The 17,581-nt window shown below is 54.5% G+C and overlaps 1 protein-coding gene across 1 annotated transcript in view; it reads left to right on the forward strand.

Moving 5' to 3' along the window:
- Nucleotides 1-17,581, forward strand: part of C21H16orf74 (chromosome 21 C16orf74 homolog) — a 33,470-nt gene that overhangs the window by 12,686 nt on the left and 3,203 nt on the right. The window lies entirely within an intron of this gene.

Consider the following 17,581-nt stretch of genomic DNA (forward strand, 5'->3'; position numbering starts at 1 on the left):
ACTTCTCTTCCAGCCCAGGGCGGGCTGGGGACTCATCCTGGGGAGAGACCCGGGAGCTGCAGATGCTGAGAGTCCCTGGGAAACGGCCCCCACCCCCACCCCCACCCCACTGAAAGCCTGAGCAGCACGCTGAGTGCTCCTGGGCTGCGAGCTTCTAAAAGGGCTCCTTCCGGCCGGGCCCTGGAGGAGCTAAGTGCTGGGACTGCAGGAGCAGTACCAGGCAGGTTTGCTCATACATTTTTCATGGCCAGCTCTCTGGGGCCGGCCCACCGGCCCTCCCCTCAGCCTCGGCCAACACAGGCTTGGGTGTGCCTGGGGGAGGGCAGGGCACAGAACCCCTCTGTGCTAAACCGAGACAACCCTGCCCGTTAGCCCTGATGCCCCAACATTCTCTGCAGGGTCTTGTTCTCACTTTCCCCATGAGGAATGTGTCCCATGCGAGGAAACCTCAGCGTGCTGGACACCCCGCAGCCCTGTGACCCTCACAGTTGGCCATGGCCTTCTCTTACCTGGCTGCCAGCAGGTACGGTTTTACCTGGTTGTTGGCACTGTGCACCGTCTTTTGTTTCTTTTTTATTTGATGTTTCGGTGCTGGTGCGATTGTGCCCAAGGTGGCATCATTTCCACAGTTCTTTAATGCCTGCATCAGGTTCTGTTAAGAGTTGGTCTTGAGGCCTTGGCCGGTGTGGTTCAGTGGTTGGAGCATCGGCCCATGCACCCAAGGGTTGCGGGTTCAATTCCTGGTCAAGGGCATGTACCTGGGTTACAGGTTCAGTCCCCAGCCTTGGTCAGGGCATATGCAGGAGGCAACCAATCGACGTGTGTCTCTCTGGCATCGATGTTTCTCTCCCCGCCCCCATCCCACTCTCTCTAAAAAAATCAATGGAAAAAATGGCCTCAGGTGCGGATTAAAAAAAAAAAAAACTAAAACCAAAAAAGAGCTGGTCTTTGGGTTGTTTCCTACTTGTTGCTTTTGTAGATGCTGCCAGTTTGAACATCTTTGCTTTTTGTCTTTTTAAACTATTTCTTTGGGATAAGTTCCAGCAATCAGAATCCAAGTCAGCTAATTAGGATAAAGGGTGAATTCGTATTGGGGGGCTTAGCCTGGCAGGGCCCTGTTCTCTGCATTCTGTGTGAATGACTCATCCGCCCCTTCTCCCATCATACAGTGGGTATTATTGGGATTCTCAGTTCCCAGATGAAGCTGAGGCACAGAGAGGCAGTGCAGTTTGCCTGGGGCCACACAGCTGGTTCCTGTGTGGGGTTTGAACACAGGCAAATTGGTCCCAGAGGCCTGGTGTCAGCCACCACACATACAGCTTTTTCAGAGGAAAAGGCTTTTTGTTTGTTTGATATATAGGTATATATCTATAATAATAAAAGGGTAATGTGCTAATTAGGCCAGACGTCCTTCCGAATGACCTTCCAGACAAAGCCTGGGTCTCAGGTGCCTGCAGGCGGCCGGAGGGAAGCCTGGGTCCCGGTGCCAGAGGGAAGATGGTGCCAGCAGCTGGGGGAAGGAAGGCCTACTCTTGTATGAATTTTCGTGCATCAGGCCTCTGGTATATATATCATTGATTTCAGAGAGGAAGGGAGAGGAAGAGAGAGAGATAGAAACATCAATGCTGAGAGAGAATCATTGATCGGCTGCTTCCTGCACACCCAGAGGAAAAGGCTTTAATTTGACTTTTAAAGTAGCCACTGTAGAAACTTCATCCACACAAGCTCTTCAATCCTCACTTTGACCCTATTAGATGGTGTCTTAGTGTCCTGTGCCTTACATAACATGACTACAAACTGGGGTGGGGGAGGCTTAAAACCACAGAAATTAATTCACTCTCAGTTCTGGAGCTAGAAGCCCTAACTCCAGGGCCATGCTTCCTCTGAAGGCACTTGGGGAGGATCCTTCCTGCCTCTTCCAGCTCCTGGGGGCTCCTAGCATCCCTTGGCTTGTGGCCACATCACCCCAGTCTCTGCCTTTGTCTCCACATGAGCTGCTCCCTGTGTTTCTATGTCCTTTCTCTTATGAAGACGTCCGTCTTTAGACTTAGAACCAGTATTAAATCCAAGATGATCTCATCACAAGATCCTTAACTAATTACATCTGTAAAGACCTTATTTCCAAATAAGGTCACATTCTGAGGTTCTGGATGGACTTGAATTTTGCATTTGGGGGGAACTCGACTCAGCCCACTGCAAGTCCCTTCGCCGCTGAGCCTCTTGCGTGTGGGACGGAATGTGCTTCCCCTGCCTGGCAGTGAAGACTCAGGCAAGGTGGGAGGTCCCTAGGCAGGGACATTGGAGAGAGGAATACCAGGAAGCATAAATACTTTTGTTTCTGGTTCCAAAGGGGAGTGGGCACTTAAAAATTTTTCTTTTTACATATTTTAAAATGTCTTATTGATTTTAGAGAGAGTGGAAGGGAGAGGGATAGAGAGATAGAAACACCAATCGGCTGCCTCCTGCACACCCCCTTCTGGGGATTGAGCCCTCTACCCAGGCATGTGCCCTGACCAGGAATCGAACCGGTGACCTCTTGGTGCATGGGTCAACACTCAACCATGGAGCCACACCAGCCAGCAAGAGTGGGCACTTGAAGTGGGTCCTTCTCTCAAGGGCCTGGCCATAGCAGCCGTGATGTACCGGAAGGTTCCACGGTCCAAGAGCACCTCCTTTGTGTCCAGGCTGGCGCCTGCTGGGTGGGCATCCCTGTGAGCCTGGCACTGCTCCCAAAGCATGTGCCCCCAGTTTTCTCATGTCATCCTCAGTAAAGCTGGGCGACGTAGGTAATTTTACAGACAGGGAGACTGAGGCATAGGGGACCTCTCACTGGCTCAGGGTCACGTGGCCTGTCTGGAGGGACTTGGTTCAGCAGATGGCAGGGAGGGGTGGTGGATTCCCTGGTTCCTAAGCACATTCTCTGCCGTCAGCAGCAGGTGGCACTGCCCAGGACACAGCGCATGGTTCTCGGGGGCATCCTCAGACTTGCACCCTGCGCATCACCTGGGAATTAGGTGTGCGAATTCTCGGGACCACCCTGTCCTACTGAGTCCGAAGTGCTGGGGTTGTTAACAAAACGTAGGGGGATTCTGGCGCCTACTAAAGTTTGAGAACCGCTGGTAAAGTGGCTCAGGGGTCAGAGATAATCTGAGTTCAAATCCCCTTCTGCCCCTGACTAATTGCAACCTTGTGCAACTCACTACACATGCCCGAGCCTCAGTTTCCCCGTCTGTAAAATGGAATGATGAATGGGAACATCTCCAGGGCCAGGTTTCAAGAAATATCTGAGATGAGCACTAAAATCAATGTCCAATGGGCAGGATTTGCTGTCCATCCGGCCATTGGCACCTTCCCTGTCTGGAGACAGCTCCTCCAGGTGTGTGGAGACCTCCACAGGGAAAGTTAGACTGGAGGTAGGGGCTTCCCTGGGGCGGGGAGGGCGCGGTGTGGTCTCTGGGGCTCTCTGGAGGGTGCCAGCCCCAGCCCCAGCAAACTCCGGCATCACCACGTGGCTCCTGAGACAGTCCCAGCCAACTGGCCTTCTGGGCAGCTTGGGGCCAGGTGAGAAAAGGCCAGGAGACGAAATAGACTTTTTTTTTTTTAAACAAGAGTTTTAGATTTATAGAAAAACTAGAGGCCCAATGCACGAAATTCGTGCAAGAGTAGGACTTCCTTCCCCTGGCTGCCGGCACCAGCTTCCCTCTGATACCTGGGATCTGGGCTTCCCTCCAGCTGCCAGCAGGCACCCGGGACCCGGGACCCGGGCTTCCCCAGCTTCCCTCGCAGCCCTGGCTTCATCTGGAAGGACATCTGGTCTAATTAGCATATTATGCTTTTATTATTATAGATTGTGAAGGTAGCACAGAGCGCCCATATACCCCCAGCCGCCTCGTGCTGTAGCTGACATCCTATCAGACGTTAGTTTGGAACACTCATTACAGTTACTGGATTGATACAGGCACATTATTTTAAAGTCCATGCTCTGTTCAGATGGCCTAAGTTTTCACCCGGTACCCTTGTCCTGTCCCAGGGTCCCACCTTACGTTTCCTCGTCAAGTTTCCTTCGGCTCCTCTGGGCTGTGACAGTTCTCTGTCCCTGTGACTCTTTTTGATTCTCTGTGACAACCACTTTGAGGACAGCTGCTCAGGTGTTCGGTCGAATGCCCCACAGTTGGGATTGGGCCGATGGTGGGGGATTGTTCCAGTCTCTCCTGCTGAGTGTGTGATGATGGTGATGGTGAGGACCAAGAAGGACACGTACAGCTCCCACCCCCTGGCCTCCTGGGCGCAGGCGTTCCTCCCATCTCCCTTCCTGGGGCTCAGAGCCTCTCCTCCGCTCAGCCTGTGACCCAGGTGTGTGTGTGTGTGGGGGGGGGCAGTTGTGGGCTGGCAATTATGATGCCTATTTTTCTGGTTGGTGTTGGAGGTCCAAGGCTAGTCCCTAGGTCACAGCGAAAATGAGTCACACCATATGCCCCATTCTAGTGCGAACACTTGGTTCCGGCGGCCCCACCGCTGTGATCCAGAGTTGGTTGAGGTTGTTCATAGCACAAACGTTGATTGCAATGCCTACTGTGTGCAGCCCAGGGCCCGGTCAGCACTTCAGGGATGAGCAGGGCAGCCGTGGTTTCTGATCCCGAGGAACCCGGGGAGTTGTGGGGGGGGGGGTGGTAGTGGTGAAGTGTCAGCTGAGTACTGACTGCTGCGTGCTAGGACGGAGACCAGCCTGGCCCACCTGGTAGGGATGGCGTCACTGAGGAAGAGTCGGGAAGCAGACGGCCTTCTAGGCAGCAGGCAATGCATGGGCAAAGGCCGGGAACAGCAGCAGCCCGCTGGGGTGGGCAGGGAATTTGGGATTTCACATTAATAGGGATGGGGAGCTCCAAGAAAAGAGAGGGGATAAAAGACAGTCACTTGGCTAATACATTTTGAGTAGTTTTCAGAATGAGTGGGAGCTTGATATGTATGAAGGGAAGTCACAAGATAGAAAATGGCTAAGGTCAACGTCTTAATATACTGAGCTTCAGTGTTCCCATCTGTGAAATGGGCTGCGGCTTCCTGTCCATGGGGACCGCGGGGGAGGTCCCTAACCTCGCTGTTGGCAGCGCCACTGGCAGGGGTCTGTTCTGCCCACCCTACACCCGCTGGAATAGAGCCTGACACCCAGCAGGCGCTCCCTTCCCCTGGGGACGGAGCCCAACCAGAGCTGTATCCCGGTGTGACGTCTCATTTGTTTGGCAAACGGTTATTGAGCACCTACTGCATGCCAGGCACTGTACCAGGCCCAGGGACACGGCAGTGAACATCACAGAGCTCCGTGGGGGAGACAGAAATGAATGTGTGAACACGCAAGATTGGTAGATTTTTTTAAAATATTTTATTGATTTTTCACAGAGAGGAAGGGAGAGAGAGTTAGAAACGTCGATGAGAGAGAAACATCGACCAGCCGCCCCCCGCACACCCCCCACAGGGGATGTGCCCGCAACCAAGGCACATGCCCCCGACCGGAATCGAACCTGGGACCCCTCAGTCCGCAGACCAACGCTCTATTCACTGAGCCAAACCAGTCCCCGCAAGATTGGTAGGTTTTGCGACGAGAGCTGTGAAGGGAATTAAACCAAGTTGTGCAATAGAGGGGCATGCGACGGGCAAGGTCCTCTCTGTCATGGAGCCAGCTACACGATGCAGGGAACAGTGTGCCAGGCAGAGGGAACAGCATTCCAGCAGAGGGAATAGCAGATGCATAGGCCCTGAGACGGGAACACGCTTGGTGAGCCGATGAGCATTGCAGAGGCAAGTGTGGCAGGAATAGGGGTTGAGCAGGAGGAGCTGGGGGCACTGGGCAGGCAGGGCTGTGGGACCTGAGGGGTGGTATCAAGAATTTTTTTTTAAAGTAACAGGAAGCACTACAATCACTCCAGACCAGGGGTCTCGACCTCTGCTGCACATCACGGTCACGTGGCAGGCTTTCCAACAGGCGCAGGCCTGGCCCACACCCCAGGGTGGGGTTTGGTTGGTGTGGGTGGGTCCTGGGCACCCGTGTGTCGATGAAGCTTTATGCAGCCCAAGGTGCAGACTGACTGCCCAACGTACCGAGGGGCACATTAGCTTGGCTGAGAACCCAGGTATGCAGGCTCCAATCCAGGGCTTTTTCTGGAACCTTCTGAACAGGTCTCTGCCCAGGAGATAGGGTCTGGGGGGTCTGGGAGACCCCCAGCCTGCCTTCTCAGAGGAGGAGTGGAAAACCCAAACCTGTTTTAAATGCTGAAGCATTGCCGAAACCGGTTTGGCTCTGGATAGAGCATCGGTCTGCGGACTCAAGGGTCCCAGGTTCGATTCCGGTCAAGGGCATGTACATTGGTTGCGGGCACATCCCCGGTGGGGGGTGTGCAGGAGGCAGCTGGTCGATGTTTCTCTCTCATCGACATTTCTAGCTCTCTATCCCTCTCCCTTCCTCTCTGTGAAAAATCAATTAAAAAAAAAAATGCTGAAGCAGGTGGCGCCTAATTTTGCCCTGCCCTGCCCTGCCCTGTCCTGGAGAGAGCAGCCCGGGGCTCACAGCAGGGACTTAGTCCCCTGTCTTCTTACGCTAGACCTCTGGCACCTGCTGTCTTCCCTAAAGCGGGAGGGGGGGCTCCATTGTGGAAGTCAAGTGTCACAGCAGGTTGGAGGAGACAGTCCGAGCACACAGCCGTTAGTGCTCAGGCCACAGCTCCCTCTTACCCACCCAGCTCCACAGGGCCACGAACCACAGCCACGCATCCCCAAGGCCTGTACCTGGCCGGATCGGCGTCCAGTAGGGACACAATGAGTGCTTGCGAAATGGACAATCTCTTGGAGACCCAGAACCTGGCTGGGGCAGCCGTGCCGTCACGCAGCCCTGGAGGGAGTCCAGTGCTCACCAGCCAGGTTCACTCCTCTCTGCCCATAGGGAGGAGAGTTGCTCATCACCCCCAGCAGACAGATGAGGAAACTGAGGCATCCGGCAGTAAAACTCCCTGCCCAATGATACCGAACTGGGGCCCGGAAGGCATCAGGAATGTGACTGGGCACCCAGACGTGTGCCCCACCCCCACCCCCACCCCTACCTCTTCTTGCCGGGCAGGTTCCTCAGAGCCTCGCGTGGACCAGGTGCTCTGGAAGTATTTGGAATGAATAAAGGATGAAGAGCAAGCCTTCGGGGAGGGGGAGGGCTGTGCTAGCCACTGATCACCTGCCGGACTGCAGCTGGCCAGGAGGCCGAGCAGCCGGGTCCCTAGGAATTGCCCTTCTCCCTCCCGGGGGCATGGTTTCCAAGGAACCGTCAGAGGCCAGGGTGGGGGTACAGATGCCGGGCAGGGCTGCAGACGTGACTCTGGGCCCAGGCAGGGCTGCGCCCGTCTCCACCGCTGACCTTCCCTCCTCCCCATCGTTTTGCTTTGTGCTTGGCAGGCCTCACGGAGCCCGCCACAGGCCAGTGCAAAGCGCAGGGACTCTGGTCCGACAAGTCCACGTCTCATGTGACTTGGCTGCGGCTCTTCGGCTCCCTGAGCCGGAGCTTCTTGTTTTTAACTATAAAATGGGGCAGGGCTGTTGTTGACATGGAAGGGGGCATGTCAGGAGCTGGGAGCGGCGCCTGGGACTCGGTGGGCACAGAAATCACCACTAGGCCATTGTGGTTTTTTTTTGTTTTTATTGATTTTTTTTACAGAGAGGAAGGGAGAGGGATAGAGAGTTAGAAACATCGATGAGAGAGAAACATCGATCAGCTGCCTCCTGCACACTCCCTACTGGGGATGTGCCCGCAACCAAGGTACATGCCCTTGACCGGAATCGAACCTGGGACCCTTCTGTCTGCAGGCCGACGCTCGATCCACTGAGCCAATCCGGTCAGGGCTAGGCCATTGTTATTGCTAAGATGCACCCATACACTTCCTGCCCTTTCGAAAGGTCTTTAAAACTCATGACTGTGGGCCAGCAATAGTGAGCGAGCCTGGTACCCACCTTGAGAGGTAACTAACTTGGCCAGGAGTCCAGCACACGGACGGATAACTGTCCTTGGCCTATCCAGGGTGGCAGGACAGACCCAAGGCCTGGGAGGGCCCATGGCATCAACGCCTGCCATGGACGGTGGGAAGCCAGGCTGGCCGAGGGCGAGTGGGCTTCCGAGCAGCTCGGCCTCCACGGTCCCACGGGTGCTCTGGAGCTGGTGTGGCCCTTCAGGGTTGTCCTGGATCGAGGGAGACAGGCCTTTTACCTGCTCCTCTGCTGGCCATGGGGGAGGGGCGGCACCCAGGGAGAGCATAAGCTGGGGCAGGGCTGAGACTAGGGGGAGAGGAGGGAGGCACCTGTCTGGCCCTGAGAACCTGGCCCTGGACTCTCCTTGTCTAATTGCCCCTGTTTCAGATAAACAGCAGTAACCACATCCTAATGACATGGCCCCACTAAGCCCTTGCTATTGGCCTGGCTGCCCCAGACACTTTCCACTGAACACCATGAGTCCTGCTGAGAGCCTTGCAGGTTACAGTTTTATGATCCAGGGTGAAAGTTCGAATCTGTCGTCCAGCAAGGGGCCAACCGTGTGTTGCCGTCTCGAACGAAGCCCCTTTGCAGCCGAGGAAACAGGCTCAGAGGGGGTAAGAAACTCGCTCCGTTCACACAGCTGGCGAAGGGCAGACTGGGGATGCCAGTCCTTCAGGCTCGGGCCATCCCGTCGCCCCAGCCGCGCAGGCGTGCAGTGGGGCCATGCAGGGACGGGACAGAGGGAACAGCGGCTCTTGGACATCTGCAATGGCTGCTAGGACTTGTTACTTCCCCAACTGGTAGGGTTGCCAGATATAGGAGGCAAAAATACATAAAACTGGATGCCTAGTTATATTTGAATTTCAGATAAACAAGGAATAATCATCTAGTGTAAGTATGTCCCAAATGTTGCATAGGACATACTTTTTAGTACACTTTAAAAAAAAAAATGTGTCCCCACCCCCAGGAGACACTTCAGAGTGTCCCGAGACATTTTTTGTTGTCACCATTGAAAGGTGCTACAGCCCTGGCCTGTTTGGCTCAGTGGATAGAGCGTCTGCCTGCGGACTCAAGGGTCCCAGGTTCGATTCCGGTCAAGGGCATGTACCTTGGTTGCTGGCACATCCCCAGTGGGGGGTGTACAGGAGGCAGCTGATCGATGTTTCTCTCTCATCGATGTTTCTAACTCTCTATCCCTCTTCCTTCCTCTCTGTAAACAAATCAATAAAATACATTTTTTTTAAAAAAGAAAGAAAGGAGCTACAGCACCCAGAAGCCAGGGATGCTTCTAAACTCCCTACAGTGCACAGGACAGCCCACCACAAAGACTGGTCTAGTCCAAACATCCACCCTGAGGAGCCCTGGGTTACCCACGTCAAGCATTTACCACAGGCCAGCGGCTCTCACCGTGATCTTGTGTCGATTTTAGAGATGAGTAGACTGAGGGCAGGAGGAGGGGCTGCTTGCCCAGACCACCAAACCGTGGCTGAGACCCTAGAGCAGCCCCAAGGGGCTGGTGCTAGGAGGAGGAGGGACCAGCTGCTGGAACTGGGAAGGGCTGGCAGGAGGGAGGGGCTGCAGAGTTCCTGCTTGGGGCAGGCGGGTGGGTGTGGGACAGGGACAGTCAGAGAGGTGAACACATCCCCCCCACCTTGCTGTGCTGGAGCCGCTCTCTGGCTCCTCCTCCCAGGTTCTCTCTCCAGCAGCTCATCCCTGACGCAAGCCAGAGCTTTTTCCTTAATTAAAAAGAGATTTAAAACATCCACTGCCATCTCCATTGGGCCGGCTGCCTCCAGAAGGTAAAACTGCCACACTGCCCTGGTCTCATCCATAATAATGCAAGGCTTTCCCTTTAATTGGAATTAAAAAAAAAAAAAAAGATTAAGTGCATCTGAAACCCTCAGAGGCATTTGTCGGTTTGTTTTTTGAAAGATCTGCACTAAACCCAGATGCCTGGTCATCTCTGAGGAATTAGTGCTGGCCCCGCACTCCGTGTCCCTGCCCCAGGACCTTTGTGCATGCTGTGGCTGACTTGAAGGCCCTCTCCTCCATCTTTCCTGCTGCTCTGGGATTGGCCCCCTCTGGGAGGCCTTTTCTGATCCCCATGTCTCTCCCCATCCTGATGCTTCCTCCCATCACCTTGCTCCTCCTATCACTGACCCAGCTCTGGGAGGTGTTTATTTGCTTGCTGGCTCCAGGGAGGCCAGGCTCAGCATCAAACCCCACATGACCCTGGGCCAGGTCCCTGACTTCTCTGTGCCTCATTGTGCCCCTCTGGAAGATGGGCTTCTCACACTGTCCGCCTTGTGGGGAGGAACAATAATGAATTCCCACGAGGTCTTTACACAGCCCCTGGCCTCCTGTGATGCCATCTTTACTCAGTGACGTGGGCCTGTCCCAACAGCTGCCTGGGTCACTGAGAACCCTCCCTGTTTTTTTCCAGCTGACCCTGCACTCTTTGGGGTCCCCTGGGGCCTGGAGGCATAGGAAGGCAGTGTAGTGTGGGGAAGGAGAAGGAAAACATCAGTTGAGATCATTTTGTTCTCTGCTGTGTCCCCGGCACTTGGCACAATGCTTAGCAAACAGTAGGTGCACAATAAGTGCCTAGTGACTGAGCCCCTCTCTTGGGCCCAGCTCTGGGCTGGGCTTTATCCCTGTGCTGCAGGCAAGGGAGCAGGAGAACTGAGTTGTTCTTCCTTCCGGAGCCTGTGGCCATTCTAACCCAATAAGGAAAACTCCAGCTGTTCAACTGAAAGTGTGGGACAAGGTCCCGGACCCAACTCAGGTGGGGGTTGGCACCCAGGAGGTGCTCAGTATTGGCTGAATCCCTGAATAAGTGCCAAGATGGGAATCTCGTGCTACTAATAAGAGCTTATGTTTATCAAGTGTGTGCCTGCAAAACGCACATAATGATGGCACCCTACTTGGCCTCGCACTGCATTCTGGGTCTGGCAGGCCTACTGTGTGTGAAATGGTGTCGTGGGGAAGAGTGGACCCCATCCTAGGAACAAGGTCTCAGGCAGGGAGGGTCTTAGAGCTGGCACCAGAGCTCCAGCCTGAGCATCATTTTTAAATGAACCAGCAGAGGGCGACCTTGAGCCGTGATGGCTGTGGAAGAGCAGCACCTGCTGTTGGCTCCACCACTGCTAGGCTATGGGTGGTGGTGGCCTGGGGATTGCTGAGAGCAGGTGCAGGGAACGGTGCCCTGGCCCTAGGGCCCTGGGGCATCCTGAAATAGGCCTGTGTGGCTTAGGGCTTCTGAAGGCTAAGAAGTGTTAGCTGATACCAGAGGGGCGAGGTGGGCACTCGGGCCTGGAGCCACCTGGCCTCCACTTGTTTTGGGCCTCCCTCGGTTTTCTCATCATGTCCGTTCTCTAAGCCTTGGTTTTCTCACCTGGAGAATGGCCATGGTTCTAGTTTCCACCCCGAGGGAGTGTATGAGGATTTGTGAAAATAGTGGGCTCAGTCCAGAGCCTGGCTCAGGGGTGCTGCAGAAGGGGTGGCTGGTCTCAGCAGGAGGCAGCAACAGTCCTCACATCCCCCCAGCACCCCTCAGGCCCTGGTCTGCTGGCTCCTGTTGGTCATTTCCCCCACACTTGGCAGCCCCACTCCCCACACTAGGTATTTTATTCCTACAAAAAATAGAATAACTCCAATTTTCCACCTGAGGAAACTGAGGCTCATAGAGGAAAGCCACCAGTTCCCAGTCACCCTAGCTTGGGGGTTCCCAATCCTGGCTATGAGACTCTCCTGGGAGCTTTTAAAAGTCCTGATGGTAAGCAGTGACACCATGCCTGCCCCTGGGGTGTGGTCCCACATCACTGTGTGTGTGTGTGTGTGTGTGTGTGTGTGTGTGTGTGTGTGTGTGTTTTAAGTATTTTTATTGATTTCAGAGAGCAAGGGAGAGGGAGAGATAGAAACATCACCGATGAGAGAGACTCGTGGATAGGCCGCCTCCTGCACCCCCCCCCCCCCCCCGCTGGGTGGGGATCAAGTCCGCATTCTGGGCATGTGCCGCCGACCAGAATCGAACCCGGGACCCTTCAGTCCACAGCCTGATGCTCTATCTTCTGAGCCAAACCACTCAGGGCCCACATCACTGTTTTTAAACTTCCCAGGTGATTGCGTTGGGCAGCCAACAGGAAAAGGGCAGCGCCAGGTTGCAGAGGAGGTCACTCGGACCGCAGTTACAGCACCTCCCCCTTTCACCCGCCGGAAGGCCGGCTCCGCGAGCCGAGTTTGGCAGTCTGGCTTGCTCTGTCTCCAGGCCCAAGACCAGCAGGGCCCAATCAAGGCCTAGTGAGGGCTTCCTGCAGAAGCTTCCATCACACCCTGAGATCTTTGAATGCATCTGGGTGCTGGATCCCCTCCCTGCCTCTCCCTTCCTTGGATTCCCGTGCCCTGGAACCCCAGCCCAGCCCTTCCCCTCAGGAAATGGGCTCTTAATGGCCAGAGGCCGGCAGGTAATTAAGAAATACAATTCTGGATTTAGCACAAATGAGCACGTAGTCTGGGGCAGGGTTGGCATTTGTTGTTAATCCCAAAGTCGGCTTTATCTCTTGAGAGTTTTTCCCTCCTGCTCAGCCACCTCTGCTTGGAGATTAGGCAGCCTGGGGATTTGAGAGGAGCTGGAGTCCCACCCTCCTCCCTCCTCATTCCTCCCTCCCTCCCTCCTCTCTCCCTCTAGCATCTCTCCAGGGCCCACTGAGTGACCTGATGCTTCCTGATTAAGAATGTGGCTTTGTCACCAAGCTCCCAGAACATGTTAAAATGCAAATGGGGGCCCTGAGAGGAGCGTGGCTTTTCTCTATTAGCATTTTATTTTAAGAACTTTGGAATATTCACCGAAGAAGGGGCCTTAGAGACTGAGCCAGGGGGCTCCCTTCTGTCACAGATAACAGTAATCAGAGCTTCCTTTTGTTGTGGGCGCTCCCTGAGACGCTCTTTATGGATGATTACAGAGAAGCTAACAGGGATTGAGCACCCCTTGGGCCCCACCTGCTGGGAAGGAGCTTTATGTGAATTCATTCATTGCCTGTGCCCACTGCCCTTCAGAGGCTGGAACTGTCACTACCCAACAGCAGCCAGGTTTTGGAATTTTGTTTTTGTTTTTGTTTTTGGCATTTAAGAGCCTCAGGTTTTTGAGGTTCTATTATTGCTAGTTAGGACACCATGCAGGTCCCTGATCCAAAGTCCGCTGGGATGTTAGAGAGCTGGATGGGCAAACCACAGAAATCAGGCCTGCTGTCCTTTTTTGTAAATAAAGTTTTATTGTAACACAGCCACACCCATTCATGTACATTCATTTACATGCTGTCCGTGGCTGCTTTCCAGATACAGTGGCAAAATTGTGTAGTTGTAACAGAGACTGCATAGCCCCCAAAGTAAAAAAATATTTACTGTCCGTCCCTTTTCATAAAGTTTTCCAGCTCCTTTATATAGAGCTAGAGGCCTGGTGCACAAAATTCATGCACGGGAGGGGGGGTCCCCTCAGTCCAGCCTGCATCCTCTCCAATCTGGGACTGCTGGCTCCTAACTGCTCACCTGCCTGCCTGCCTGATCGCCCCTAACTGCCCCCTCTGCCGGCCTGGTCGCCCCAACTACCCCACCACCACCACCGGCCAGGTTGCCCCCAACTGCCCCCCATTGCCGGTCTGGTTGCCCCCAACTGCCCTCCTCTGCTGGCCTGGTCGCCCCTAACTGCCCTCCCCTTCCAGCCTGGTCCGCCCCAACTGCCCTCCCCTGCAGGCCTGGTCCCCCCCAACTGCCCTCCCCTGCAGGCCTGGTCCCCCCCAACTGCCCTCCCCTGCAGGCCTGGTCCCCCTCAACAGCCCTCCCCTGCAGCCCTGGTCCCCCCAACTGCCCTCCTCTGCTGCCCTGGTCACCCCTAACAGCCCTCCTCTGTTGGCCTGATCGCCCACAACAGCCCTCCCCTGCAGGCCTGATCGCCCACAACTGCCCTTTTCTGCAGGCCTGGTTCCCCCACAACTGCCCTTTTCTGCAGGCCTGGTTCCCCCCAACTGCTCTCCCCTGCAGGCCTGGTCCACCCCAACTGCCCTCCCCTGCAGGCTTGGTCCCCCCGCCAACTGCCCTCCCCTGCTGGCCTCAGTCCCCCGCAACTGTCCTCCCTGCAGGCCTGGGTCCCCCTCAACTGTCCTCCACTGCAGGCCTGGTCCCCCCAACTGCCCTCCCCTGCAGGCCCAGTTGCCCCTAACTGTCCTCCCCTGCTGGCCTGGTCTCCCCCAACTGCCCTCCCCTGTAGGCCCGGTCACCCCTAACTGCCCTCTCTGCTTGCCTGATCGCCCACAACTGCCCTCCTCTGCTGGCCCGGTCACCCCTAACAGCCCTTCCTGCTAACCTGATCACCCACAACTGCCCTCCCCTGCAGGCCTGGTCCCCCCCAACTGCCCTCCCCTGCAGGCCTGGTCACCCCCAACTCCCCTCCCCTGCTGGCCTCGGTCCCCCCCAACTGTCCTCCCTGCAGGCCTGGGTCCCCCCCAACTGTCCTCCCTGCAGGCCTGGTCCCCCCAACTGTCCTCCACTGCTGGCCTGGTTGCCCCAACTGCCCTCCCCTGCAGGCCCGGTCACCCCTAACTGCTCTCTCTGCTTGCCTGATCGCCCACAACTGCCCTCCCCTGCAGGCCTGGTCCCCCCATAACTGCCCTCCTCTGCTGGCCTGGTCACCCCTAACTGCTCACAACTGCCCTCTCCTACAGGCCATCTTGTGGTGGCCATCTTGTGCCTTGGAGTGATGGTCAATTTGCATATTACTCTTTTATTAGATAGGATTCTGGGCTTCTGGGTAAGATTGCAGGAAGAGTGGCTCTGCTGCTTTAAAGGCGGTTTGAAAACCACTGCTTTAGGTCAAGTTGGCAGAGGCTTCGGTGGGTGCTCTTGAGGGGCTCATAGAACTAACCAGCCTGGTAGATTCAGGGGGCCACAGGGGTTCCCCCAGAAGGAAACAGGATTGAGGTTCCAAGTTATCTATTGCTGTGTAACAAATTACCCCCAAATTTAGTGGCTTAAACATTACCTCAGTTTCTGTGGGTTGGGAATTCAGGAATGACTTTGATGGGAGGTTCAGGCTCAGGGTCTCTTGTGAGGCAACCAACGTTCAAGCTGTTGGCCTGGCCTCAGTCTTATCTGAGGGCTGGGCTGGGCTGGAGAACCAGCTTCCCCGGTGGCTCCTTCCCATGGCTGTTGGCTGGAGGCCTCAGTTCCTCACCACAGGGGCTTCTTCACAGCCTGCTTGCCTGCCCTCAAACATGGCCGCTGGCTGCCCCCAGAAGGGGAACAGGGAGGAAGTTGTAACATCTTTTATGACCTTCCCATCCCGTCAGGTCTTGTTGTATTCATTAGAATTCATCCTAAGTCTGTCCCACTCTAAAGGGGAGTGGCCTTAGACTCCACCTCTCAGGGACCTCCCTGAGAACCACCACACTGACCCTATAGGGTCACTCGGGCGCACTGTCCCGATGGTGCTGGGGTTGGCCTGAGAAGCAGTAGGAATAATAACCATCCCATTGCTCAGCTCCTGCTGTTGGCTAGGGGCCCAAATACTTGAGCTAATACCGTCCCAGTCTAGGGCTGATTGGGGAAAATCAAAGTGGCAGAGCTTAGAAATAAGGATTTTAACACCCAATTTGGTAGTGCCTGGAGAGTGTGTGTGTGCGTGTGCGTGTGCGTGTGCGTGTGTGTGTGTGTGTGTGTGTGTGTGTGTGTGTGTGTGTGTGTTTCAACGTAAATTGAAAGCACTCCTACTGCTCTGTTCCAGTTACTATGCCAGATTCAAGTGAGACAGTGCTACCTTCCAGATGCTCACAGTAAAGGGAGACAGAATTAAGAACTAATCATTTCAGTACAGTGTGATCAATGCTGGAAGACTGACGAATGAATGAGTGTAGATGGACAAAGGAGGGAGGGACCAGGTTTGCTGGGGCATGTTCCCCAAAGAAGAGCCTACTGTGATGGGTTTTGAGGGATGAATAGGAGCTCATTACCATGGTAAAGGAAGAAGAGCTTTCCAGGCAGGGGGATCAGCCTGTACAAGGGCAGGAAGGGGCTGGAAAGGCCCGTGTATTTAGGAAACTGTGAGCAGTTTGGAGAGGGTGAGCAGGTGGCAGGGAATGAGGCTGCAGGTAGTTTGGGCCAGATTGTGAAGGCTCCAAACTGGGCTTCGAGGCTGACTTTTCATTTATGATCAACATTTATGATCAACAGTGTATTTTATGACTCATGCTTCTGTGAGATGTTAACAGACGCTAAGGTTATTTACTATTTACGTTCAGGAAGCCCAGGGTTTAGCACAATTAAAGCAGCTCCTTTACTGCGGGACTTACCACAACCTTTCATTCTCTCTGAGAGAGGGATAGAGGAGATGGGATTCAGTCAACCTTCAAATACGTGGGATTCCCAAACTCATTTGATCACAAAACCCCTTCCCAAGGGAGCCTCAGGAGGCCTGTGCTCCAGGGAACACACTTTGGAAATGCTGCTTGTAGATATTGACAAGAGCCAGCGAGTGTTCCAAGTTGGAGTGTGGTATAATCAGATCCGCAGTTTCCGGCTGCTGTTTGGAGGGCAGACTGAAGAGGGAGAAGCCAGGAGATGGAAGGACTAGTGAGGTGCATTGGAGGGAGAAGGAAGGGTGTCGGAGATATTGAGGGGTGGCATCGGCAGGCTTGCAGGTTGATTAAATTGGCTGGGGGTTGGAGGTGAGGGGGAAAGGGAAGACCTGTGGCCCTCGCTCTGATTTCTGGCAGATGCGATGCTATCGAGTCGGTGGGAAGCGTGGAGGAAGGTATTTGGTGGTGTGGATGGAACGGGTGCTTCTGGGTCAGGTGGAGGTCTGTAACTGCGCTTGGCCACATTACCTGTACTTAATTTGTGGGCGAGGTGGGACAAGGAATTTAACACCTTAGAAGAAAGGGACAAGTTCTTGAAAAGCACAACTTTACCAAAATTGACACCAGTTGGAAACAGAAAAGCTAAGGAGCCCCACATCTATTAAATTTGTGCCCAACCGGCATGGCTCAGTGGTTGAGCTTCGACCTATGAACCAGGAAGTCACGGTTCGATTCCCTGTCAGGGCACATGCCGAGGTTGTGGGCTCGATGCCCAGTGTGGGACATGTAGGAGGTGGACGATCAGTGATTCTCTCTCGTCATTGATGTTTCTCTCTCTCTCTCTCTCCCTTCCTCTCTGAAATCAATAAAAATATATTTTAAGAAAGAAAAGAACTAAGTTTGTAATCAAAGTCTTTGCACAGAGGAAATTCCAAGCCCAGACAGTTTCACTGGTGAGTTCAGCCTAACAGGTGAGGAAGAAACAACACTGATCTTACACAAACGCCTTTAGAAAATCATTAATGGGAGAGGTGACTTCACGCATGGCTTCCACTCAGGCCTGGCTTCCAATTCAAGCTCCGTTGCTTTCATCCGTTCAGAGTCATGTTTTGAGCACTTGCTATGGGTCAGACACATTCTAGGCACTGAAGTTATATTCGTGAACAAAGCAGGTAAAACTCACTGTCCTCTCCGTGTTACGCAAGGTCGTTGGGTGTGTCATTTAACTGTCCTGA

Source organism: Eptesicus fuscus, chromosome 21, assembly GCF_027574615.1.
Source record: "Eptesicus fuscus isolate TK198812 chromosome 21, DD_ASM_mEF_20220401, whole genome shotgun sequence".
NCBI classification, from domain to species: Eukaryota; Metazoa; Chordata; class Mammalia; order Chiroptera; family Vespertilionidae; genus Eptesicus; species Eptesicus fuscus.